This window comes from Panulirus ornatus, chromosome 67 (genome assembly GCF_036320965.1).
Source record: "Panulirus ornatus isolate Po-2019 chromosome 67, ASM3632096v1, whole genome shotgun sequence".
Lineage (NCBI taxonomy): Eukaryota > Metazoa > Arthropoda > Malacostraca > Decapoda > Palinuridae > Panulirus > Panulirus ornatus.
This window is the reverse complement of record NC_092290.1, coordinates 14,544,133-14,570,792: the sequence shown is the minus strand read 5'-3', so window position 1 is coordinate 14,570,792 and position 26,660 is coordinate 14,544,133. Positions and strand designations below refer to the sequence as shown.

Genomic DNA, 26,660 nt, shown 5'->3' with positions numbered 1-26,660 from the left:
CACACTCATGCTCTAGCTGTCATGTGCAATGCACCGAAACCACAGCTCCCTTTCCACATCCAAGGCCCCACAAAACTTTCCATGGTTTACCTCAGACGCTCCACATGCCCTGGTTCAATCCATTGACAGCAGGTCGACCCCGGTATACCACATCGATCCATTTCACTCTATTCCTTGCACGCCTTCCACCCTTCTGTATATTTGCGCCCCGATCACTCAAAATCTTTTTCACTCCATCTTTCCACCTCCAGTTTGGACTCCCACTTCTCCTTCTTCCCTCTACCTCTGACACATATATCCTCTTTGTCAATCGTTCCTCACTCATTTTCTCCATGTGACCAAACCATTTCAACACACCCTCTTCTGCTCTCTCAACCACACTCTTTTTGTTAACACACATCTCCCTTACTCTTTCAATACTTACTCGATCAAAGCACCTCAGACCACATATTGTCCTCAAACATTTCATTTCTAATATATCCCTTCCTCCGCACAAAACTGTCTATAGTCCATGACTCGCAACCATATAACACTGTTGGAACCACTATTCCTTCAAACAAACCTAGTTTTGCTTTCCAGGGTAACGTTTTCGCCTTGCACACATTCTTCAACGCTCACAGAACCTTCGCTCCCTCCCCCACCCTATGACTCACTTCCGCTTCCATGGTTCGATCCGCTGCTAAGTCCATGCCCAAATATCTAGATCACTTTACTTCTTCCAATTTTTCATTCAAACTTGCCTCCTAATTAACTTATCCCTCAACCCAACTGAACCTAATAACATTGCTCTTATGAATATTTACTCAAAACATTCTTCTTTCACACACTACCAAACTCAGTCACAAACCTCTGCAATTTCTTACCCGGATCAACCTCCAGCGATGTATCATCAGCGAACAACAACTGACTCACTTCCCAAGCCCTCTCATCCCCAACAGACTGCATACTTGCCCCTCTCTCCAAAACTATTGCATTCACCTCCATAACCACCCTATCCATAAACAAATGAAACAACCATAGTGACATCACGCACCCCTGCTACAAACCGACATTCACCAAGAACCAATCACTTTTCTCTCTTCTTACTCGTAAACATATTTTATATCCTTGTTAAAAACTTTTCACTTCTTCTGGCAACTTATCTTCAACACCATATTCTCTTAAAACCTTGCACAAAGCATCTCTATCCACCCTATCTTATACTTTCTCCAGATCCATAAATGCTACATACAAAACCATATGCTTTTCTAAGTATTTCTCACAAACATTCTTCACTGCAAACACCTGATCAACGCATCCTCTACCACTTCTGAAACCTCACTGCTCTTTCCCAATTTGATTTTCTGTACATGCATTTACCTTCTCAATCAATACCTTCCCATAAAATTTTCCGGGAATACTTAACAAACTTATGCCTGTGTTATTCAAACAATCACCTTTATCATCACTTCCCTTTTGTACGGTGGCACTATGCATGCATTCCGCCAATTTTCAGGCACTTCACCATGATCCATACATACATTAGGTATCATTACCAACAAATAAACAACAGTCACCTCCTTCTTTTATAGATTCCATTGCAATACCATCCAAGTCCGCTGTCTTGCCAGCTTTCATCTTCCGCAAACCTTTCTGTACCTCTTCTCTGTTCAACAACACATTCTCCTTGAACCTCTCACTTCGCACACTACCTCAAACAAAACACATTATATCTGCCACTCTATCCTGAAACATATTCAACAAACCTTCAAAGTATTCACTCCATATCCGCCTCACTTCAACACTACATGTTATCATCTTCCCATTTCCCCCTTCACCGATGTTCCCATTTCTTCTCTTGTCTTTGGCAACTTATTTCCCTCCTTCCAAAATATCTATTTATTCTCCCTATAATATAATGATATTCTCTCACCCCAACTTTCATTTGCCCACTTTGTCACCTCTTGCACTTTCTTTTGACCTCCTGCCGCTTTCTTTTATACATCTCCAAGTTATTTCAACTGCTTCCCTGCCAAAATCGCCCAAACGCATTTCCTTTCTCTTTCAGCAATGATTTTACTTCTTCATCTAACCATTCAAAACACTTTCAAATCTGCCTACCTCCCACATTTCTCAAGTCACATGCATCCCTAAATACATGCTTCCCTAAATACTTCCCATTCCTGCTCCACTTCCCTTACATCATTTACTTTCATCTTTTCGCATTCTGCACTCAATCTCCCCTGAGACTTCCTCACAAAGGTTGACAGATTATATATATATATATATATATATATATATATATATATATATATATATATATATATATATATATATATATATATATATATATATATATATATATATATATATATATATAATATATATATATATATATACATATATATATATATTATATATATATATATATATATATATATATATATATATATATATATATATATATATATATATATATATATATATATATATATATATATATATATATATATATATATATATATATAATGAGTACAGAATGGAAAAAGGTGAGAACAATGGAAGTAAGGGGAGTGGGGGTGGAATGGGATGTATTTAGGGAATCAGTGATGGATTGCGCAAAAGATGCTTGTGGCGAAAATTCTGGGAACATTGAAGAATGTTTGAAAGTCGTGAACATTATTTCGTAAAGCAAAAATGGGTATGTTTGAAGGAATAGTGGTTCCAACAATGTTGTATGGTTGCGAGGCGTGGGCTATGGATAGAGTTGTGCGCAAGAGGGTGGATGTGCTGGAAATGAGAGGTTTGAGGACAATATGTGTTGTGAGGTGGTTTGATCGAGTAAGTAATGTAGGTGTAAGAGAGATATGTGGAAATAAATAGAGTGTGGTTAAGAGAGCAGAAGAGGGTGTTTTGAAATGGGTTGGTCACATGGAGAGAATGAGTGAGGAAAGATTGACCAAGAGGATATATGTTGCAGAGGTGGAGGGAACGAGGAGAAGTGGGAAACCAAATTGGAATTGGAAAGATGGAGTGAAAAAGATTTTGAGTGATCGGGGCCTGAACATGCAGGAGGGTGAAGGGCGTTCAAGGAATAGAGTGAATTTAATCGATGTGGTATACCGGGGTCGACTTGCTGTCAATGGATTGAACCAGGGCATGTGAAGTGTCTGGGGTAAACCATGGAAAGTTCTGTGGTGCCTGGATGTGGAAAGGGAGCTGTGGTTTCGGTGCATTATTACATGACAGCTGGAGACTGAGTGTGAACGAATGGGGCCTTTGTTGTCTTTTCCTAGCGCTACCTCGCACACATGAGGGGGGAGGGGGCTGTTATTCCATGTGTGGCGAGGTGGCGATGGGAACAAATAAAGGCAGACAGTATGAATTATGTACATGTGTATATATGTATATGTCTGTGTGTGTATATATATGTGTACATTGAGATGTATAGGTATGTATATTTGCGTGTGTGGACGTGCATATATATACATGTATATGTGGGCGGGTTGGGCCATTCTTTCGTCTGTTTCCTTGCGCTACCTCGCAAACGCGGGAGACAGCGACAAAAAAAAGAAAATAGATAAATGATTTTTTTTTTCTTTTTTTTGCTTTTTCGCTGTCTCCCGCCATTGCGAGGTAGCGCAAGGAAACAGACGAAAGAAATGGCCCAACCCACCCCCATACACATGTATATACATACGTCCACACACGCAAATATACATACCTACACAGCTTTCCATGGTTTACCCAAACGCTTCACATGCCCTGATTATATCCACTGACAGCACGTCAACCTTGGTATACCACATCGATCCATTTCACTCTATTCCTTGCCCTCCTTTCACCCTCCTGCATGTTCAGGCCCAGATCACACAAAATATTTTTCACTCCATCTTTCCACCTCCAATTTGGTCTCCCACTTTTCCTCGTTCCCTCCACCTCCGACGCATATATCCTCTTGGTCAATCTTTCCTCACTCATTCTCTCCATGTGACCAAAACATTTCAAAACACCCTCTTCTGCTCTCTCAACCACGCTCTTTTTATTTCCACACATCTCTCTTACCCTTACGTTACTTACTCGATCAAACCACCTCACAGCACACATTGTCCTCAAACATCTCATTTCCAGCACATCCATCCTCCTGCGCACAACTCTATCCATAGCCCACGCCTCGCAACCGTACAACATTGTTGGAACAACTATTCCTTCAAACATACCCATTTTTGCTTTCCGAGATAATGTTCTCGACTTCCACACATTTTTCAAGGCTCCCAGGATTTTCGCCCCCTCTCCCACCCTATGATCCACTTCCGCTTCCATGTTTCCATCCGCTGCCAGATCCACTCCCAGATATCTAAAACACTTTACTTCCTCCAGTTTTTCTCCATTCAAACTTACCTCCCAATTGACTTGACCCTAAACCCTACTGTACCTAATTACCTTGCTCTTATTCACATTTACTCTTAACTTTCTTCTTCCACACACTTTACCAAACTCAGTCACCAGCTTCTGCAGTTTCTCACATGAATCAGCCACCAGCGCTGTATCATCAGCGAACCACAACTGACTCACTTCCCAAGCTCTCTCATCCCCAACAGACTGAATACTTGCCCCTCTTTCCAAAACTCTTGCATTCTCCTCTCTAACAACCCCATCCATAAACAAATTAAACAACCATGGAGACATCACACACCCCTGCCGCAAACCTACATTCACTGAGAACCAATCACTTTCCTCTCTTCCTACACGTACACATGCCTTACATCCTCGATAAAAACTTTTCACTGCTTCTAACAACTTGCCTCCCACACCATATATTCTTAATACCTTCCACAGAGCATCTCTATCAACTCTATCATATGCCTTCTCCAGATCCATAAATGCTACATACAAATCCATTTGCTTTTCTAAGTATTTCTCACATACATTCTTCAAAGCAAACACCTGATCCACACATCCTCTACCACTTCTGAAACCACACTGCTCTTCCCCAATCTGATGCTCTGTACATGCCTTCACCCTCTCAATCAATACCCTCCCATATAATTTACCAGGAATACTCAACAAACTTATACCTCTGTAATTTGAGCACTCACTCTTATCCCCTTTGCCTTTGTACAATGGCACTATGCACGCATTCCGCCAATCCTCAGGCACCTCACCATGAGTCATACATGCATTAAATAACCTTACCAACTAGTCAATAATACAGTCACCCCCTTTTTTAATAAATTCCACTGCAATACCATCCAAACCTGCTGCCTTGTCGGCTTTCATCTTCCGCAAAGCTTTTACTACCTCTTCTCTGTTTACCAAATCATTTTCCCTAACCCTCTCACTTTGCACACCACCTCGACCAAAACACCCTATATCTGCCACTCTATCATCAAACACATTCAACAAACCTTCAAAATACTCACTCCATCTCCTTCTCACATCACCACTACTTGTTATCACCTCCCCATTTGCGCCCTTCACTGAAGTTCTCATTTGCTCCCTTGTCATACGCACTTTATTTACGTCCTTCCAGAACATCTTATTCTCCCTAAAATTTAATGATACTCTCTCACCCCAACTCATTTCTCATTTCATTTCAAGCTAGAAGTTTCAGTTTTCTAAATTATTTCTTACTTTTTTCATATGTATATATATGTATATGTGTGTGTGTGTGTGTGTGTATATGTGCGTGGGTATGTGTATGTATATATGTATGTATATATATATATATATATATTATCCCTGGGGATAGGGGTGAAAGAATACTTTCCACGCATTCCTCGCGTGTCGTAAAAGGCGACTAGAGGGGACAGGAGCGGGGGGCCAGAAATCCTCCCCTCCTTGTATTTTTTAACTTTCTAAAATGGGAAACAGAAGAAGGAGTCACGCGGGGAGTGCTCATCCTCCTCGTAGGCTCAGACTGGGGTGTCTAAATGTGTGTGGATGTAACCAAGATGTGAAAAAAGGAGAGATAGGTAGTATGTTTGAGGAAAGGAACCTGGATGTTTTGGCTCGGAGTGAAACGAAGCTCAAGGGTAAAGGGGAAGAGTGGTTTGGGAATGTCTTGGGAGTAAAGTCAGGGATTAGTGAGAGGACAAGAGCAAGGGAAGGAGTAGCAATACTCCTGAAACAGGAGGGTTGGGATTATGTGATAGAATGTAAGAAAGTAAATTCTCGATTAATATGGGTAAAACTGAAAGTTGATGGAGAGATATGGGTGATTATTGGTGCATATGCACCTGGTCATGAGAAGAAAGATCATGAGAGGCAAGTGTTCTGGGAGCAGCTGAATGAGTGTGTTAGTGGTTTTGATGCCCGAGACCGGGTTATAGTGATGGGTGATTTGAATGCAAATTTGAGTAATGTGGCAGTTGAGGAAATAATTGGTATACATGGAGTGTTTAGTGTTGTAAATGGAAATGGTGAAGAGCTTGTAGATTTATGTGCTGAAAAAGGACTGATGATTGGGAATACTTGGATTAAAAAGCGAGATATATATAAGTATACCTATGTAAGTAGGAGAGATGGCCAGAGAGCATTTTTGGATTACGTGTTGATTGACAGGCACGCGAAAGAGAGACTTTTGGATGTTAATGTGCTGAGAGGTGCAACTGGAGGGATGTCTGATCATTATCTTGTGGAGGCTAAGGTGAAGATTTGTATGGGTTTTCAGAAAAGAAGAGTGAATGTTGGGGTGAAGAGGGTGGTGAGAGTAAGTGAGCTTGGGAAGGAGACTTGTGTGAGGAAGTACCAGGAGAGACTGAGTACAGAATGGAAAAAGGTGAGAACAATGGAAGTAAGGGGAGTGGGGGAGGAATGGGATGTATTTAGGGAATCAGTGATGGATTGCGCAAAAGATGCTTGTGGCATGAGAAGAGTGGGAGGTGGGTCGATTAGAAAGTGTAGTGAGTGGTGGGATGAAGAAGTAAGATTATTAGTGAAAGAGAAGAGAGATGCATTTGGACGATTTTTGCAGGGAAAAAATGCAGTTGAGTGGGAGATGTATAAATGAAAGAGACAGGAGGTCAAGAGAAAGGTGCAAGAGGTGAAATATATATATATATATATATATATATATATATATATATATATATATATATATATATATATATATATATATATATATATATATATATATATATATATATATATATATATATATATATATATATATATATATATATATATATATATATATATATATATATATATATATATATATATATATATATATATATATATATATATATATATATATATATATATATATATATATATATATATATATATATATATATATGCCGACTTCAATCCCCTTGGCCACACCCCGTCTTCACGCTACTGCCCTTCATCCCGGCTTTAATCGTCTTGTCCTCCCTTTGGTTTCACTCTCTTGGCCAGTGCCCTTTCCTCACTCTAATGGCCCACACCCCATATTCACTCTTCCGACCCATTCTTTGCCCTCATTTACTGACCTGCTTCCGGCTTCACTGTCTTGACCCACACCCAGGCTTCAGTCTCCTTGGCCACACCCCGGTTTAGCAGTCCTGACCCACACCTAGCCTTCATTTTCCGATCCACTCCCCAGATTCTCTTTCCTGACCCACAACTTGCCCTAATTTTCCGTCCCACAACCCGGCTTTACTCTCCTGGCCCACACACTAGAATCACTTCCCTGACCCACATCCTGGACCACACACAGGCTTCACTTTCTATACCCACATTCCAGCTTCTCTCTCCTGAACTACAACCGATATTCACTCTCCTGACCCACAGACTAGCTTCACTCTTTTGGCCCACATCCCGACATCTCTCTCCTGACCTACACCCTGGCTTCACTCTCCTGACCCGCACCTCGCTCTCACTCTCCTGGACCACACCCCGGTCGTAACCTCCAGACCCACACTACGGATTCACTCTCCTAGCCCACACACCAACTTCACTCTCCTGTGTCACACCTGATTTCACTCTTTTAACGAACACCCCGGCTTTACTTTCCTTGCCTAAAATCAGGCTTCACTCTCCTGGCCCACAGTCGCCTTCACTCACCTTACCAATACCACGGCTTCATTCTCGTGGCCCACACCCGGCTTTAACATCCGAACCTACATCTCGGCATCATTCTCCCTACACACACACCGGCTTCTTCTCCTGGCCCACACCCCGTCTTCATTCTCCTAACCCACTCCCCGGCTTCACTCTCTTGGCCAACACCTCGCCCTCACTCGCCTGGCTCACACCCCAGCTTCCCTAACTTGCCCTAGCTTTCCTGACCCACAACCCGGTTTCACTTTCCTGACTCACACCCTGGCTTCCTCTCCTTACCCACACCCCGGCTTCCATCTCTTTCCCAACACCTCACTCTCACTCTCCTGGCCCTCAGCCCATCTTTACTCTCCTAGTCCACACCTTGCCCTCAATTTCCTGACCGAAAACCCTAGTTCACTCCTCTGGCCAACACCCTAGCTTTACTCTCCTGGCCCACACCCCGGCTTCAATATCCTTACCCACATCCCGCCATTACTCTCCTGAGCCACGCCCCAGCTTCTGTTTCCTTACCCAAAACCTAGCCTCACTTTTTTGACCCTCACCCCGACTTTATTCTCCTAACACGCACCCTGGATTCACTCTCCTTCCCTAAAACTAAGTTTTTCTCTCCTGGCCCACATCCGCCTTTACTTTCCTTACCCACACCTTAGCTTTACTTTCCTGAACCAGACCATGGCTTTACTCTATTGGCACGGACCCCAGTCTCACTCTTCTGGCCTACATAACGGCTTCATCCTCGTGACCCACACCTCACTCTTACTCTCCAGGCCCACACCACGACCTCACCCTCCTAATCCCATCCCCTGTTTCACTCTCCTGGCCCAAACTTCGCCCTCAGTATCAAGACCCACACCCCGGCTTCGCTTTCCTAGCCCAAAACACGACTTCACTCTTCTGGTCCATACTCCGCTTCACTCTTGTGAGCCACACTTCGCTCTCACTCTCCTGGCTCACACTACGACTTCATCCTCCTGACCCACACCTCAGCTTCACTCTCCTTGCCCAAACCTCGACTTTACTCTCGTGGCCTATATCCCGGCTTTTCTCTCTTCGTCCACACCCCAGCTTCATTCTCCTGACCCACGACTTTCCCTCATTTTCCGACCCACAACTTGGCTTCACTCTTCTGGGTGTCGCATCGTTCGTAAACTTTAGAAATAAACTTAACTCCTTGAATTTTTACAATATTTGGGTTAATGTTTTGGTGATTTGAAACTTATTTTTATCCGATATTTGTCAGTATTTCTAATATAAAGTGTAGTTATTTATAATTGTGTCCTGCTATCGTACGTCAATTATGTACCATAAGCATTTTCTATTGTCTCTTCAACTTGGCATCATTATTATCTATGTACACAGTGTAGTGTTGTGATAAAACACTACACTGTTGTAGATAAAAAGGAAAATGTGGAGGCAGTTCATCAGTTTATGGAAACACGTATTACAGTGGATGAATTTTGACGACAATGATACTAATGTGTTCCTTAAACTATAGACCTCATATAGAGTGGTGTCCTCACAATGTGATTAGGTCCATGAAGTTGAGGAAAGATGGGCAGAATTACTCAATATCAATATCTAGCTTTACTCACTTGACCCCACACTCTGGCTTCACTCCCGTGACCTACAACACAGTTTTACTCTCCATGCCCACGAATCGACTTCACTCTACTTGCCCACACCCTGACTACACTCTTCTGGCCCACACCCTGGCTTCACTCTCCTGGCTTACACCCGACTTTTATCTCCTGACCCACATCCAAAATTCAGTTTCCTTGCCCACACTCTGGCCAACATCATTCCCTCACTCTCCTAACCCACACATTACCCTCATTTTTCGACCAACAAAACAGCTTTACTCTCCTGACCCACACCCTAGCTTCACTATCATGGCCCACATCCTGGCTTCATTTCCCTGACCCACATCCTAGTTTCACTATCCTGGCCCATACACCGGCTTCACTCTCCTGACCCATAACCCAGATTTACTCTCCTGATCGACACACAAGCTTCACTCTCGTAGCCCACACCTCGACTTCTCGCTCCTGACCTACACCCCGGCTTCACTCTACTTTCCCACAAACCGACTTCACTCTCTAGGCCCACACCATGGCAATACGCCCCTGGCCCACACACCAGTCTCACTCTCCTGGTCCACACCACGGTTTCATTCTCTTAGTCCACACCATGTCTTCACTCTCCTGACCCATACCCCGGCTTCACTCTCCTAGTTCATACCCAAGCTTTACTCTTTTGACCCACACCCTAACTTCAGTCTTCTGGCCTACACATCGCCTTCACTTTTACGGCCTACACCCAGCCCTCAGAGCTGCGCAGTAAGACTAGTGTGTGTTCCTCGCCCGACGCAAGACCTTTTATACCTGCCTTTACTCTCCAGTTGCCTCACCTGCCACGGGTACTCGTTCGGTTTAGTCTCTTCTCCGTTGTAAATTCTGGAGTTGCGCCTACCACAGATGTTCCCTGAAACACAGACAACGTCTTGAGCTAAACATGTACTTTTGGGATAAGGTGAAGACGTATGAACATTGTCATACTTGTAAGGAGATCTGAGAGTTGTTAGACATCGGGAGGACTGTAGAATAGGAAGGTTGGTATGTTGTAATGTTGTAGGATGCTGTGACTGTAGAAGGATATCTTAAGGATTAAGAAAATCATTTAGGGTTGTAGAATGCTGTGAAAGCAGTTGTACAGTTTACGGATCGTAAAGTGCTGTGACGCGTATAGAATGCTGTGAAAGATAGGGGTTTAACAGACGTGAATGTTGTAACTGTGTTGATAGTGGTAATGCAATAGGTAGTGATGGTGGTGGTGGAAGAATATGAAAGAGTAAAAGAGAAGACGGCAGTTCAGTGAGTACAAATAACATTTCAGCTCAACACTGCACACTCGTGGTAACACTGGTTACTATCTCGAGTCATTCAGAACTGAGAGTTTGTATTGATTTTTATGAGCCTGAGAGTAATGTGTTGCAAGGTATTTAGAATTTCTTTTTGATATACGCCTTCTTCATGTGTAAGAGCGGTAATTTGGGAGGATGATTCATGAATTGGTAGAGTGAAAGGGGGGACAACTGCCCCATTTCTCTAATATTTAATATCTATGAACTTCAAATACTGATTCGTCCCATATTCAGGCAATATTGCTGACATGAACAGAAAAAAAAAGCTGGTAGATATTCTCTCATTTCACATACGTGTGACATTGGCCATCTGGCGTGTATTGTTGCAAGGTGTTCACTAAAGATTAAAGGCAAGGTACAACAAACTGATATAAAATAATGGATAGAAACAAACATAATCAGGTATCATAATTACAAGCATTTGATAGTTTTTTATGATTCCACATGTATGATGTAATTTGGGCGATAGGATAACTTACTTATGTTCCTGGTTGTTGACTTTTCCTTGAGCAGTAGTTGGGGAAACGCTGGGATCCTTCGAGGTGGGACAGGAGCCTCTGCAGTAATTTCATCGTAGAGGGGATCGGAAAGGTCGATGTCGAAATAAAAGTTATTGCCTTCTGGGAAGAGGGGTTCCACCGGAGGGGAAGTAGTGTTCTCCTCTGCAAACCACACACGACACTGCACACATGGCCGCCGTCACCAGCAGTAGACACCGGCCAGCCATCACGCTCGCCTTGGGTCACGCTGCCGGCACCAACAACATTAAGCTTTGGACCAAACAAATGAACTAACCTTATGATGTTTCTCTATACAATTATATATATATATATATATATATATATATATATATATATATATATATATATATATATATATATATATATATATTTTCTTTTTTTTTTTTTTTCATACTATTTGCCATTTCCCGCGTTAGCGAGGTAGCGTTAAGAACAGAGAACTGGGCCTTAGAGGGAAATATCCTCACCTGACCCCTTATCTGTTCCTTCTTTTGGAAAATTAAAAAAAAACAAGAGAGGGGAGGATTTCCAGCCACCCGCTCCCTCCCCTTTTAGTCGCCTTCTACGACACGCAGGGAATACGTGGGAAGTATTCTTTCTCCCCTATATATATATATATATATATATATATATATATATATATATATATATATATATATATATATATATATATATATATATATATATATATATATATATGTATATATATATATATATATATATATATATATTATATATATATATTTATATATATATATAAATATATATATATATATATATATATATATATATATATATATATATATATATATATATATATATATATATATATATATATATATATATATATATATATATATATATATATATATATATTATCCTGGGGATAGGGGAGAAAGAATACTTCCCACGTATTCCCTGCGTGTCGTAGAAGGCGACTAAAAGGGGAGGGAGCGGGGGGCTGGAAATCCTCCCCTCTCAATTTTTTTTAATTTTCCAAAAGAAGGAACAGAGAAGGGGGCCAGGTGAGGATATTCCCTCAGTGGCCCAGTTCTCTGTTCTTAACGCTACCTCGCTAACGCGGGAAATGGCGAATAGTTTAAAAAAAAAAAAATAAAATATATATATATATATATATATATATATATATATATATATATATATATATATATATATATATATACAATTATATATATACATATATATATATATATATATATATATATATATATATATATATATATATATATATATATATATATATATATATATATATATATATATATATATATACAATTATATATATACATATATATATATATATATATATATATATATATATATATATATATATATATATATATATATATATATATATATATATATATATATATATATATGTATATATATAATTGTATATATATATATATATATATATATATATATATATATATATATATATATATACAATTATATATATATATATATATATATATATATATATATATATATATATATATATATATATATATTTTTTTTTTTTTCCCTGTCTCCCGCGTTTGCGAGGTAGCGCAGGGAAACAGACGAAAGAAATGGCCCAACCCACTCCCATACAAATATATATATACATACGTCCACACACGCAAATATACATACCTACACAGCTTTCCATGGTTTACCCCAGACGCTTCACATGCCCCGATTCAATCCACTGACAGCACGTCAACCCCGGTATACCACATCGATCCAATTCAATTTATTCCTTGCCCTCCTTTCACCCTCCTGCATGTTCAGGCCCCGATCACACAAAATCTTTTTCACTCCATCTTTCCACCTCCAATTTGGTCTCCCACTTCTCGTTCCCTCCACCTCCGACATATATATCCTCTTGGTCAATCTTTCCTCACTCATTCTCTCCATGTGCCCAAACCATTTCAAAACACCCTCTTCTGCTCTCTCAACCACGCTCTTTTTATTTCCACACATCTCTCTTACCCTTACGTTACTTACTCGATCAAACCACCTCACACAACAGATTGTCCTCAATCATCTCATTTCCAGCACATCCATCCTCCTGCGCACAACTCTATCCATAGCCCACGCCTCGCAACCATATATCATTGTTGGAACCACTATTCCTTCAAACATAGCCATTTTTACTTTCCGAGATAATGTTCTCGATTTCCACACACTCTTGAAGGCTCCCAAAATTTTCGCCCCCTCCCCTACCCTATGATTCACCTCTGCTTCCATGGTTCCATCCGCTGCCAAATCCACTCCCAGATATCTAAAACACTTCACTTCCTCCAGTTTTTCTCCATTCAAACTTACCTCCGAATTCACTTGATCCTCAACCTTACTATACCTAACAATCTTGCTCGTATTCATATTTACTCTCAACTTTCTTCTCTCACACACTTTACCAAACTCAGCCACCAGCTTCTGCAGTTTCTCACATGAATTAGCCACCAGCGTTGTATCATCAGCGAACAACAACTGACTCACTTCCCACGCTCTCTCATCCACAGCTGACTGCATACTTGCCCCTCTTTCCAAAACTCTTGCATTCACCTCCCTAACAACCCCATGCATAAACAAATTAAACAACTATGGGGACATCAAATACCCCTGCCGCAAACCTACATTCAATGAGAACTAATCACTTTCCTCTCTTCTTACACATACACATGCCTTACACCCTCGATAAAAACTTTTCACTGCTTTTAACAACTTGCCTCCCACACCATATATTCCTTCCATATAGCATCTCGATCAACTCAATCATATGCCTTTTCCAGATCCATAAATGCTACATTTAAATTCAATTGCTTTTCTAAGTATTTCTCATATACATTCTTCAAAGCAAACACCTGATCCACGCATCCTCTACAACTTGTGAAACAACATTGCTCTTCCCCAATCTGATGCTCTGTACATGCCTTCACCCTCTCAATCAATACCCTCCCATATAATTTACCAGGAATACTCAACAGAGCACTCACATTTGTCCCCTTTCCCTTTATACAATAGCACAATGCACGCATTCCGCCAACCCTCAAGCACCTCACCATGAGTCATACATACATTAAATAACCTTACCAACCAGTCAACAATACAGTCACCCCATTTTTTGATAAATTCTACAGCAATACCATCCAACCCTCTGCCTTGCCTACTTTTATTTTCCACAAAGCTTTTACTACCTTTTCTCTGTTTACCAAATCATTTTCCCTAACCCTCTCACTTTGCACACCACCTCGACCAAAACACCGTATATCTGCCACTTTATCATCAAACACATTCAACAAACCTTCAAAATACTCACTCCATCTCCTTCTCACATCACCACTACCTGTTATCACCTCCTCATTAGCCCCCTTCACTGAGGTTCCCATTCGTTCCCTTGTCTCAGGCACTTTATTTACCGCTTTCCAAAACATCTTTTTTTTCTTCCTAAAATTCAATGATACCCTCTCACCCCAATTCTCATTTGCCTTCTTTTTCACCTCTTGCACCTTTCTCTTGACCTCCTGCCTCGTTCTTTTATACATCTCCCACTCATTTGCATTATTTCCCTGCAAAAATCGCTCAAATGCCTCACTCTTCTCTTTCACTAACAATCTTACCTCTTCATCGCACCATTCACTACGCTTTCTAATGTGCTAACCTCCCAATCTTTTCATGCCACAAGCATCTTTTGCGCAAGCCATCACTGCTTCCCTGAATACATCCCATTCCTCCCCCACTCCCATTACCGCCTTTGCTCTCACCTTTTTCCATTCTGTACTCAGTCTCTCCTGGTACTTCATCACATAAATCTCCTTCCCAAGCTCACTTACTGTCACCACTCTCTTCACCCCAACATTCTCCTGTCTTTTCTGAATACCTCTAAAAATCGTCACCTTCGCCTCCACAAGATAATGATCAGACATCCCTCCAGTTCCACCTCTCAGCACATTAACATCGAAAAGTCTCTCTTTCGCACGCCTATCAATTAATACCTAATCCAATAACGCTCTCTGGCGATCTCTCCTACTTACATACGTATATCTATGAATATCTCTCTTTTTAAACCAGGTATTCCCAATCACTAGTACTTTTTCAGCACATAAAACAAAAAGCTCTTCACCATTTCCGTTTACAACACTGAACACCCCATGTATACCAATTATTCCCTCAACTGCCACATTACTCACCTTTGCCCTCAAATCACCCATCACTATAACACGGTCTCGTGCATCAAAACTACTATATATATATATAAATATATATATATATATATATATATATATATATATATATATATATATATATATATATATATATATATATATATATATATATATATATATATATATATATATATATATATATATATATATATATATATATATATATATGGGAGGGTACTGATTGAGAGGGTGAAGGCATGTACAGAGCATCAGATTGGGGAAGAGCAGTGTGGTTTCAGAAGTGGTAGAGGATGTGTGGATCAGGTGTTTGCTTTGAAGAATGTATGTGAGAAATACTTAGAAAAGCAAATGGATTTGTATGTAGCATTTATGGATCTGGAGAAGGCATATGATAGAGTTGATAGAGATGCTCTGTGGAAGGTATTAAGAAAATATGGTGTGGGAGGCAAGTTGTTAGAAGCAGTGAAAAGTTTTTATCGAGGATGTAAGGCATGTGTACGTGTAGGAAGAGAGGAAAGTGATTGGTTCTCAGTGAATGTAGGTTTGCGGCAGGGGTGTGTGATGTCTCCATGGTTGTTTAATTTGTTTATGGATGGGGTTGTTAGGGAGGTAAATGCAAGAGTTTTCGAAAGAGGGGCAAGTATGAAGTCTGTTGGGGATGAGAGAGCTTGGGAAGTGAGTCGGTTGTTGTTCGCTGATGATACAGCGCTGGTGGCGGATTCATGCGAGAAACTGCAGAAGCTGGTGACGGAGTTTGGTAAAGTGTGTGGAAGAAGAAAGTTAAGAGTAAATGTGAATAAGAGCAAGGTTATTAGGTACAGTAGGGTTGAGGGTCAAGTCAATTGAGAGGTGAGTTTGAATGGAGAAAAACTGGAGGAAGTGAAGTGTTTTAGATATCTGGGAGTGGATCTGTCAGCGGATGGAACCATGGAAGCGGAAGTGGATCATAGGGTGGGGGAGGGGGCGAAAATTTTGGGAGCCTTGAAAAATGTGTGGAAGTCGAGAACATTATCCCGGAAAGCAAAAATGGGTATGTTTGAAGGAATAGTGGTTCCAAGAATGTTGTATGGTTGCGAGGCGTGGGCTATGGATAGAGTTGTGCGCAGGAGGATGGATGTGCTGGAAATGAGATGTTTGAGGACAATGTGTGGTGTGAGGTGGTTTGATCGAGTAAGTAACGTAAGGGTAAGAGAGATGTGTGGAAATAAAAAGAGCGTGGTTGAGAGAGCAGAAGAGGGTGTTTTGAAATGGTTTGGGCACATGGAGAGAATGAGTGAGGAAAGATTGACCAAGAGGATATATGTGTCGGAGGTGGAGGGAACGAGGAGAAGAGGGAGACCAAATTGAAGGTGGAAAGATGGAGTGAAAAGGATTTTGTGTGATCGGGGCCTGAACATGCAGGAGGGTGAAAGGAGGGCAAGAAATAGAGCGAATTGGAGTGATGTGGTATACAGGGGTTGACGTGCTGTCAGTGGATTGAATCAAGGCATGTGAAGCGTCCGGGGTAAACCATGGAAAGCTGTGTAGGTATGTATATTTGCGTGTGTGGACGTGTGTATGTACATGTGTATGGGGGGTGGGTTGGGCCATTTCTTTCGTCTGTTTTCTTGCGCTACCTCGCAAACGCGGGAGACAGCGACAAAGTATAAAAAAAAAAAAAAAAAAAAAAAAAGAATTATATATATATATATATATATATATATATATATATATATATATATATATATATATATACATATATATATATATATATATATATATATATATATATATATATATATATATATATATATATATATATATATATATATATATATATATATATATATATATATATATATATATATATATATATATATATATATATATATATATATGTATATATATATATATATATATATATATATATATATATATATATATATATATATATATATATATATATATATATATATGAAGAAGTAAGAGTATTAGTGAAAGAGAAGAGAGAGTCATTTGGACGATTTTTGCAGGGAAAAAATGCAATTGAGTGGGAGATGTATAAAAGAAAGAGACAGGAGGTCAAGAGAAAGGTGCAAGAGGTGATAAAAAGGGCAAATGAGAGTTGGGGTGAGAGAATATCATTAAATTTTAGGGAGAATAAAAAGATGTTCTGGAAGGAGGTAAATAAAGTGCGTAAGACAAGGGAGCAAATGGGAACTTCAGTGAAGGGCGCAAATGGGGAGGTGATAACAAGTAGTGGTGATGTGAGAAGGAGATGGAGTGAGTATTTTGAAGGTTTGTTGAATGTGTTTGATGATAGAGTGGCAGATATAGGGTGTTTTGGTTGAGGTGGTGTGCAAAGTGAGAGGGTTAGGGAAAATGATTTGGTAAACAAAGAAGAGGTAGTGAAAGCTTTGCGGAAGATGAAAGCCGGCAAGGCAGCAGGTTTGGATGGTATTGCAGTGGAATTTATTAAAAAAGGGGGTGACTGTATTGTTGACTGGTTGGTAAGGTTATTTAATGTATGTATGACTCATAGTGAGGTGCCTGAGGATTGGCGGAATGCGTGCATAGTGCCATTGTACAAAGGCAAAGGGGATAAGAGTGAGTACTCAAATTACAGAGGTATAAGTTTGTTGAGTATTCCTGGTAAATTATATGGGAGGGTATTGATTGAGAGGGTGAAGGCATGTACAGAGCATCAGATTAGGGAAGAGCAGTGTGGTTTCAGAAGTGGTAGAGGATGTGTGGATCAGGTGTTTGCTTTGAAGAATGTATGTGAGAAATACTTAGAAAAGCAAATGGATTTGTATGTAGCATTTATGGATGTGGAGAATGCATATGATAGAGTTGATAGAGATGCTCTGTGGAAGGTATTAAGAATATATGGTGTGGGAGGCAAGTTGTTAGAAGCAGTGAAAAGTTTTTATCGAGGATGTAAGGCATGTGTACGTGTAGGAAGAGAGGAAAGTGATTGGTTCTCAGTGAATGTAGGTTTGCGGAAGGGGTGTGTGATGTCTCCATGGTTGTTTAATTTGTTTATGGATGGGGTTGTTAGGGAGGTAAATGCAAGAGTTTTGGAAAGAGGGGCAAGTATGAAGTCTGTTGGGGATGAGAGAGCTTGGGAAGTGAGTCAGTTGTTGTTCGCTGATGATACATCGCTGGTGGCTGCCGCAAACCTACATTCACTGAAAACAAATCACTTTCCTCTCTTCCTACACGTACACATGCCTTACATCCTCGATAAAAACTTTTCACTGCTTCTAACAACTTGCCTCCCACACCATATATTCTTAATACCTTCCACAGAGCATCTCTATCAACTCTATCATATGCCTTCTCCAGATGCAAAATGCTACATAAAAATCCATTTGCTTTTCTAAGTATTTCTCACATACATTCTTCAAAGCAAACACCTGATCCACACATCCTCTACCACTTCTGAAACCACACTGCTCTTCCCCAATCTGATGCTCTGTACATGTCTTCACCCTCTCAATCAATACCCTCCCATATAATTTACCAGGAATACTCAACAAACTTATACCTCTGTATTTGACCACTCACTCTTATCCCCTTTGCCTTTGTACAATGGCACTATGCACGCATTCCGCCAATCCACAGGCACCTCACCATGACTCATGCATACATTGAATAACCTTACCAACCAGTCAATAATACAGTCACCCCCTTTTTTAGTAAATTCCACTGCAATATCATCCAAACCTGCTGACTTGCCGGCTTTCATCTTCCGCAAAGCTTTTACTACCTCTTCTCTTTTTACCAAATGATTTTTCCCTAACCCTCTCACTTTGCACACCACCTCGACCAAAACACCCTTTATCTGCCACTCTATCATCAAACACATTCAACAGACCTTCAAAATACTCACTCCATCTCCTTCTCACATCACCACTACTTCTTATCACCTCCCCATTTGCGCCCTTCACTGAAGTTCCCATTTGCTCCCTTGTCTTACGGACTTTATTTACCTCCTTCCAGAACATCTTTTTATTCTCCCTAAAATTTAATGATACTCTCTCACTCCAACTCTCATTTGCCCTCTTTTTCACCTCTTGCACCTTTCTCTTGACCTCCTGTCTCTTTATTTTATACATCTCCCACTCAATTGCATCTTTTCCCTACAAAAATCGTCCAAATGCCTCTCTGTTCTCTTTCACTAATACTCTTACATCTTCATCCCACCACTCACTACCCTTTCTAATCAACCCACCTCCCACTCTTCTCATGCCACAAGCATCTTTTGCGCAATCCATCACTGATTCCCTAAATACATCCCATTCCTCCCCCACTCCCCTTACTTCCATTGTTCTCACCTTTTTCCATTCTGTACTCAGTCTCTCCTGGTACTTCCTCACACAAGCCTCCTTTCCAAGCTCACTTACTCTCACCACCCTCTTCACCCCAACATTCACTCTTCTTTTCTGAAAACCCATAAAAAACTTCACCTTAGCCTCCACAAGATAATGCTCAGACATCCCTCCAGTTGCACCTCTCAGCACATTAACATCCAAAAGTCTCTCTTTCGCGCGACTGTCAATTAACACGTAATCCAATAATGCTCTCTGGCCATCTCTCCTACTTACATACGTATACGTATACATACTTATGTATCTCTCGCTTTTTAAACCAGGTATTCCCAATCACCAGTCCTTTTTCAGCACATAAATCTACAAGCTCTTCACCATTTCCATTTACAACACTGAACATCCCATGTATACCAATTATTCCCTCAACTGCCACATTACTCACCTTTGCATTCAAATCACCCATCACTATAACCCGGTCTCGTGCATCAAAACCACTAACACACTCATTCAGCTGCTCCCAAAACACTTGCCTCTCATGATCTTTCTTCTCATGCCCAGGTGCATATGCACCAATAATCACCCATCTCTCTCCATCAACTTTCAGTTTTACCTATATTAATCGAGAATTTACATTCTTACATTCAATCACATAATCCCACAACTCCTGTTTCAGGAGTACTGCTACTCCTTCCCTTGCTCTTGTCCTCTCACTAACCCTTGACTTTACTCCCAAGACATTCCCAAACCACACTTCCCCTTTACCCTTGAGCTTCGTTTCACTAAGAGCCAAAACATCCAGGTTCCTTTCCTCATATATAATACCTATCTCTCCTTTTTTCACATCTTGGTTACATCCACACACATTTAGACACCCTAGTCTGAGACTTCGAGGAGGATGAGCACTCCCCGCGTGACTCCTTCTTCTGTTTCCCATTTTAGAAAGTTAAAAAGTACAAGGAGGGGAGGATTTCTGGCCCCCCGCTCCCGTCCCCTCTAGTCGCCTTCTATGACACGCGAGGAATGCGTAGGAAGTATTCTTTCACCCCTATCCCCAGGGATAGTATGTACATATATATATATATATATATATATATATATATATATATATATATATATATATATATATATATATATATATATATATATATATATATATGTATATATATATATATATACATATATATATATATACATATATATATATATATATATATATATATATATATATATATATATATATATATATATATATATATATATATATATATATATATATATATATATATATATATATATATATATATATATATATATATATATATAGATATATATATACATATATACATACATACACATACATACGCACATATACACACACACACACACATATACATATATATACATATGAAAAATATAAGAAATAATTTAGAAAACTGAAACGTCTAGCTTGAAATGAGATGAAAAATGAATGTCAAATAATGGTTCAACCTCTGGCTATGGAAAAGTTAAATGTATAATTCATTTCCACAAACGTCAATATATATATATATATATATATATATATATATATATATATATATATATATATATATATATATATATATATATATATATATTATCCCTGGGGATAGGGAGACAGCGACAAAGCAAAATATATATATATATATATATATATATATATATATATATATATATATATATATATATATATATATATATATATATATATATGGAAAAAGGTGAGAACAATGGAAGTAAGGGGAGTGGGGGAGGAATGGGATGTATTTAGGGAATCAGTGATGGATTGCGCAAAAGATGCTTGTGGCATGAGAAGAGTGGGAGGGGGGCTGTTTAGAAAGGGTAGTGAGTGGTGGGATGAAGAAGTAAGAGTATTAGTGAAAGAGAAGAGAGAGGCATTTGGACGATTTTTGCAGGGAAAAAATGCAATTGAGTGGGAGAAGTATAAAAGAAAGAGACAGGAGGTCAAGAGAAAGGTGCAAGAGGTGAAAAAAAGGGCAAATGAGAGTTGGGGTGAGAGACTATCAGTAAATTTTAGGGAGAATAAAAAGATGTTCTGGAAGGAGGTAAATAGGGTGCGTAAGACAAGGGAGCAAATGGGAACTTCAGTGAAGGGCGTAAATGGGGAGGTGATAACAAGTAGCGGTGATGTGAGAAGGAGATGGAATGAGTATTTTGAAGGTTTGTTGAATGTGTCTGATGACAGAGTGGCAGATATAGGGTGTTTTGGTCGAGGTGGTGTGCAAAGTGAGAGGGTTAGGGAAAATGATTTGGTAAACAGAGAAGAGGTAGTTAAAGCTTTGCGGAAGATGAAAGCCGGGAAGGCAGCAGGTTTGGATGGTATTGCAGTGGAATTTATTAAAAAAGGGGGTGACTGTATTGTTGACTGGTTGGTAAGGTTATTTAATGTATGTATGACTCATGGTGAGGTGCCTGAGGATTGGCGGAATGCGTGCATAGTGCCATTGTACAAAGGCAAAGGGGATAAGAGTGAGTGCTCAAATTACAGAGGTATAAGTTTGTTGAGTATTCCTGGTAAATTATATGGGAGGGTATTGATTGAGAGGGTGAAGGCATATACAGAGCATCAGATTGGGGAAGAGCAGTGCGGTTTCAGAAGTGGTAGAGGATGTGTGGATCAGGTGTTTGCTTTGAAGAATGTATGTGAGAAATACTTAGAAAAGCAAATGGATTTGTATGTAGCATTTATGGATCTGGAGAAGGCATATGATAGAGTTGATAGAGATGCTCTGTGGAAGGTATTAAGAATATATGGTGTTGGAGGCAAGTTGTTAGAAGCAGTGAAAAGTTTTTATCGAGGATGTAAGGCATGTGTACGTGTAGGAAGAGAGGAAAGTGATTGGTTCTCAGTGAATGTAGGTTTGCGGCAGGGGTGTGTGATGTCTCCATGGTTGTTTAATTTGTTTATGGATGGGGTTGTAAGGGAGGTAAATGCAAGAGTCCTGGAAAGAGGGGCAAGTATGAAGTCTGTTGGGGATGAGAGAGCTTGGGAAGTGAGTCAGTTGTTGTTCGCTGATGATACAGCGCTGGTGGCTGATTCATGTGAGAAACTGCAGAACCTGGTGACTGAGTTTGGTAAAGTGTGTGGAAGAAGAAAGTTGAGAGTAAATGTGAATAAGAGCAAGGTTATTAGGTACAGTAGGGGTGAGGATCAAGTCAATTGGGAGGTGAGTTTGAATGGAGAAAAACTGGAGGAAGTGAAGTGTTTTAGATATCTGGAAGTGGATCTGTCAGCGGATGGAACCATGGAAGCGGAAGTGGATCATAGGGTGGGGGAGGGGGCGAAAATTTTGGGAGCCTTGAAAAATGTGTGGAAGTCGAGAACATTATCTCGGAAAGCAAAAATGGGTATGTTTGAGGGAATAGTGGTTCCAACAATGTTGTATGGTTGCGAGGCGTGGGCTATGGATAGAGATGTGCGCAGGAGGATGGATGTGCTGGAAATGAGATGTTTGAGGACAATGTGTGGTGTGAGGTGGTTTGATCGAGTAAGTAACGTAAGGGTAAGAGAGATGTGTGGAAATAAAAAGAGCGTGGTTGAGAGAGCAGAAGAGGGTGTTTTGAAATGGTTTGGGCACATGGAGAGAATGAGTGAGGAGAGATTGACCAAGAGGATATATGTGTCGGAGGTGGAGGGAACGAGGAGAAGAGGGAGACCAAATTGGAGGTGGAAAGATGGAGTGAAAAAGATTTTGTGTGATCGGGGCCTGAACATGCAGGAGGGTGAAAGGAGGGCAAGGAATAGAGTGAATTGGAGTCATGTGGTATACAGGGGTTGACGTGCTGTCAGTGGATTGAATCAAGGCATGTGAAGCGTCTGGGGTAAACCATGGAAAGCTGTGTAGGTATGTATATTTGCGTGTGTGGACGTGTGTATGTACATGTGTATGGGGGGGGGGGGTTGGGCCATTTCTTTCGTCTGTTTCCTTGCGCTACCTCGCAAACGCGGGAGACAGCGACAAAGTATAAAAAAAAAAAAAAAAAAAAAAAAAAAAATATATATATATATATATATATATATATATTATCCCTGGTGTTAGGGGAGAAAGAATACTTCCCACGTATTCCCTGCGTGTCGTAGAAGGCGACTAAAAGGGGAGGGAGCGGGGGGCTGGAAATCCTCCCCTCTCAATTTTTTTTAATTTTCCAAAAGAAGGAACAGAGAAGGGGGCCAGGTGAGGATATTCCCTCAGTGGCCCAGTTCTCTGTTCTTAACGCTACCTCGCTAACGCGGGAAATGGCGAATAGTTTGAAAAAAAAAAAAATATATATATATATATATATATATATATATATATATATATATATATATATATATATATATATATATATATATATATATATATATTTTGCTTTGTCGCTGTCTCCCGCGTTTGCGAGGTAGCGCAAGTAAACAGACGAAAGAAATTCCCCAACCCACCACCATACACATGTATATACCTACACGTCCACACACGCAAATATACATACCCATATATCTCAAAGTACACATATATATATATATATATATATATATATATATATATATACACACACAGACACATACATATATACATATGCACACAATTCACACTGTCTGCCTTTATTCATTCCCATCGCCACCTCGCCACCAATGGAATAACATCCCCCTCCCCCCTCATGTGTGCGAGGTAGCACTAGGAAAAGACAACAAAGGCCCATTCGTTCACACTCAGTGTCTAGCTGTCATGCAATAATGCCCGACACCACAGATCCCTTTCCACATCCATGCCTCACAGAACTTTCCATGGTTTACCCCAGACGCTTCACATGCCCTGATTCAATCCATTGACAGCACGACGACCCCGGTATACCACCTCGATCCAATTCACTCTATTCCTTGCCAGCCTTTCACCCTCCTGCATGTTCAGGCCCCGATCACTCAAAATCTTTTTCACTCCATCTCTCCACCTCCAATTTGGTCTCCCACTTCTCCTCGTTCCCTTCACCTCTGACACATATATCCTCTTGGTCAATCTTTCTTCACACTCGTTCTCTCATTGTGACTAAACCGTTTCAAAACACCCTCTTCTGCTTCCACAACCACACTCATTTTATTACCACACATCTCTATTACCCTTTCATTACTTTCTCGATCAAACCACCTCACACCACATATTGTCCTCAAACATCTTATCTCCAGCACATCCATCTTCCTCCGCACAACTCTACCTATAGCCCACGCCTCGCAAATATATAACATTGTTGGAACCACTATTCCTTCAAACATACCCATTTTTGCTTTCCAAGATAATGTCTCGAATTCCAAACATTCTTCAACGCTCCCAGAATTTATGCCCTCTCCCCCACCCAATGATTCTCTTCCGCTTCCACTTATTCGATACCAAATCCACTCCCAGATATCTAAAACACTTTACTTCATCCAGTTTCTCTCCATTCAAACTTACCTCCCAGTTGACTTGTCCCTGAACCATACTGTACATAATAACCTTGTTCTTATTTATCTTTACTCCCAGCTTTCTTCTTTTACACAATTTACCGAAGTCAGTCACCAGCTTCTGCAGTTTCTCACAAGAATCAGCCACCAGCGATGTATCATCAGCGAACAACAACTGACTCCCTTTCCAAGCCCTCTCATCTACAACGGACCGCATAATTGCCCCTGTTTCCAAAACTCTTGCATTCATCTCCCTAACAACCCAATCCATAAACAAATTAAAGAACCATAGAGACATCAAGCATCCCTGCCTCAATCCAACATTCATTAAGAACCAGTCACTTTCCTCTCTTCCTACACGTACACATGCCTTACATCCGCGATAAAAACTTTTCATTGCTTCTAACAGCTTTCCTCCCACACCATATATTCTTAATAGCTTCCACAGAGCATCTCTATCAACTCTTTCATATGCCTTCTCCAGATCCATAAATGCTACATACAAATCCATTTCTACACACAGACATATGCATAGATACACATGTATATAATTCATGCTGTCTGCCTTTATTCATTTCTTTCGACACACCGCCACACATGAAATAGCTACCCCCTCCCCCCTCATGTGCGCAAGGTACTGCTACCTGCCATGTATACTCCATCGAAAGCACAGCTATCTTTCCACACCCAGGGTCCACGGAACTTTCCATGGTTTACCCCAGACACTTCACATGCCCTGGTTCAATCCATTGACAGCAGGTCGACCCCGGTATACCACATCTTTCCATTTCATTCTTTTCCTTGCACGCCTTTCATCCATGTTCGGGCCCCGATCACTAAAAATCTTTTTCACTCCATTTTTCTACCTCGAATTTAGTCTCCCAATTCTCCTCGTTCCCTCCACTTATGACACATATCTCCTCTTGGTCAATCTTTCCTCACTCACTCTCTCCATACGACCAAACCATTTGAAAACACCCTCTTCTGCTCTCTCAACCACACTCTTTTTATTACCATACATCTCTCTTACCCTAGTATCACTTACTCGATCATAACACCTCACACCACATATTGTCCTCAAACATCTCATTTCCAGCATGTCCACCCTCCTCTGCATAACTTTATCCATAGCCAAAGCTACGCAGCCATATAACATTGTTGGAACCACTATTACTTCAAACATACCCATTTTTGCTTTCCGAGATAATGTTCTTGACTTCCACACATTCT

At 40.3% G+C, this 26,660-nt stretch overlaps 1 long non-coding RNA gene across 3 annotated transcripts in view; it reads right to left on the bottom strand.

Moving 5' to 3' along the window:
- The window catches only part of LOC139747221 (uncharacterized), a 54,962-nt gene that overhangs the window by 17,308 nt on the left and 10,994 nt on the right, over nucleotides 1-26,660 (bottom strand). For all 3 annotated transcript variants that reach the window (XR_011712355.1, XR_011712353.1, XR_011712354.1), the window contains exons 2-3: nucleotides 11,428-11,695; nucleotides 10,436-10,509 (exon numbers count right to left, since the gene is read on the bottom strand). This is a non-coding gene — a long non-coding RNA (uncharacterized lncRNA). The remainder of the gene's footprint in view (nucleotides 1-10,435; nucleotides 10,510-11,427; nucleotides 11,696-26,660) is intronic.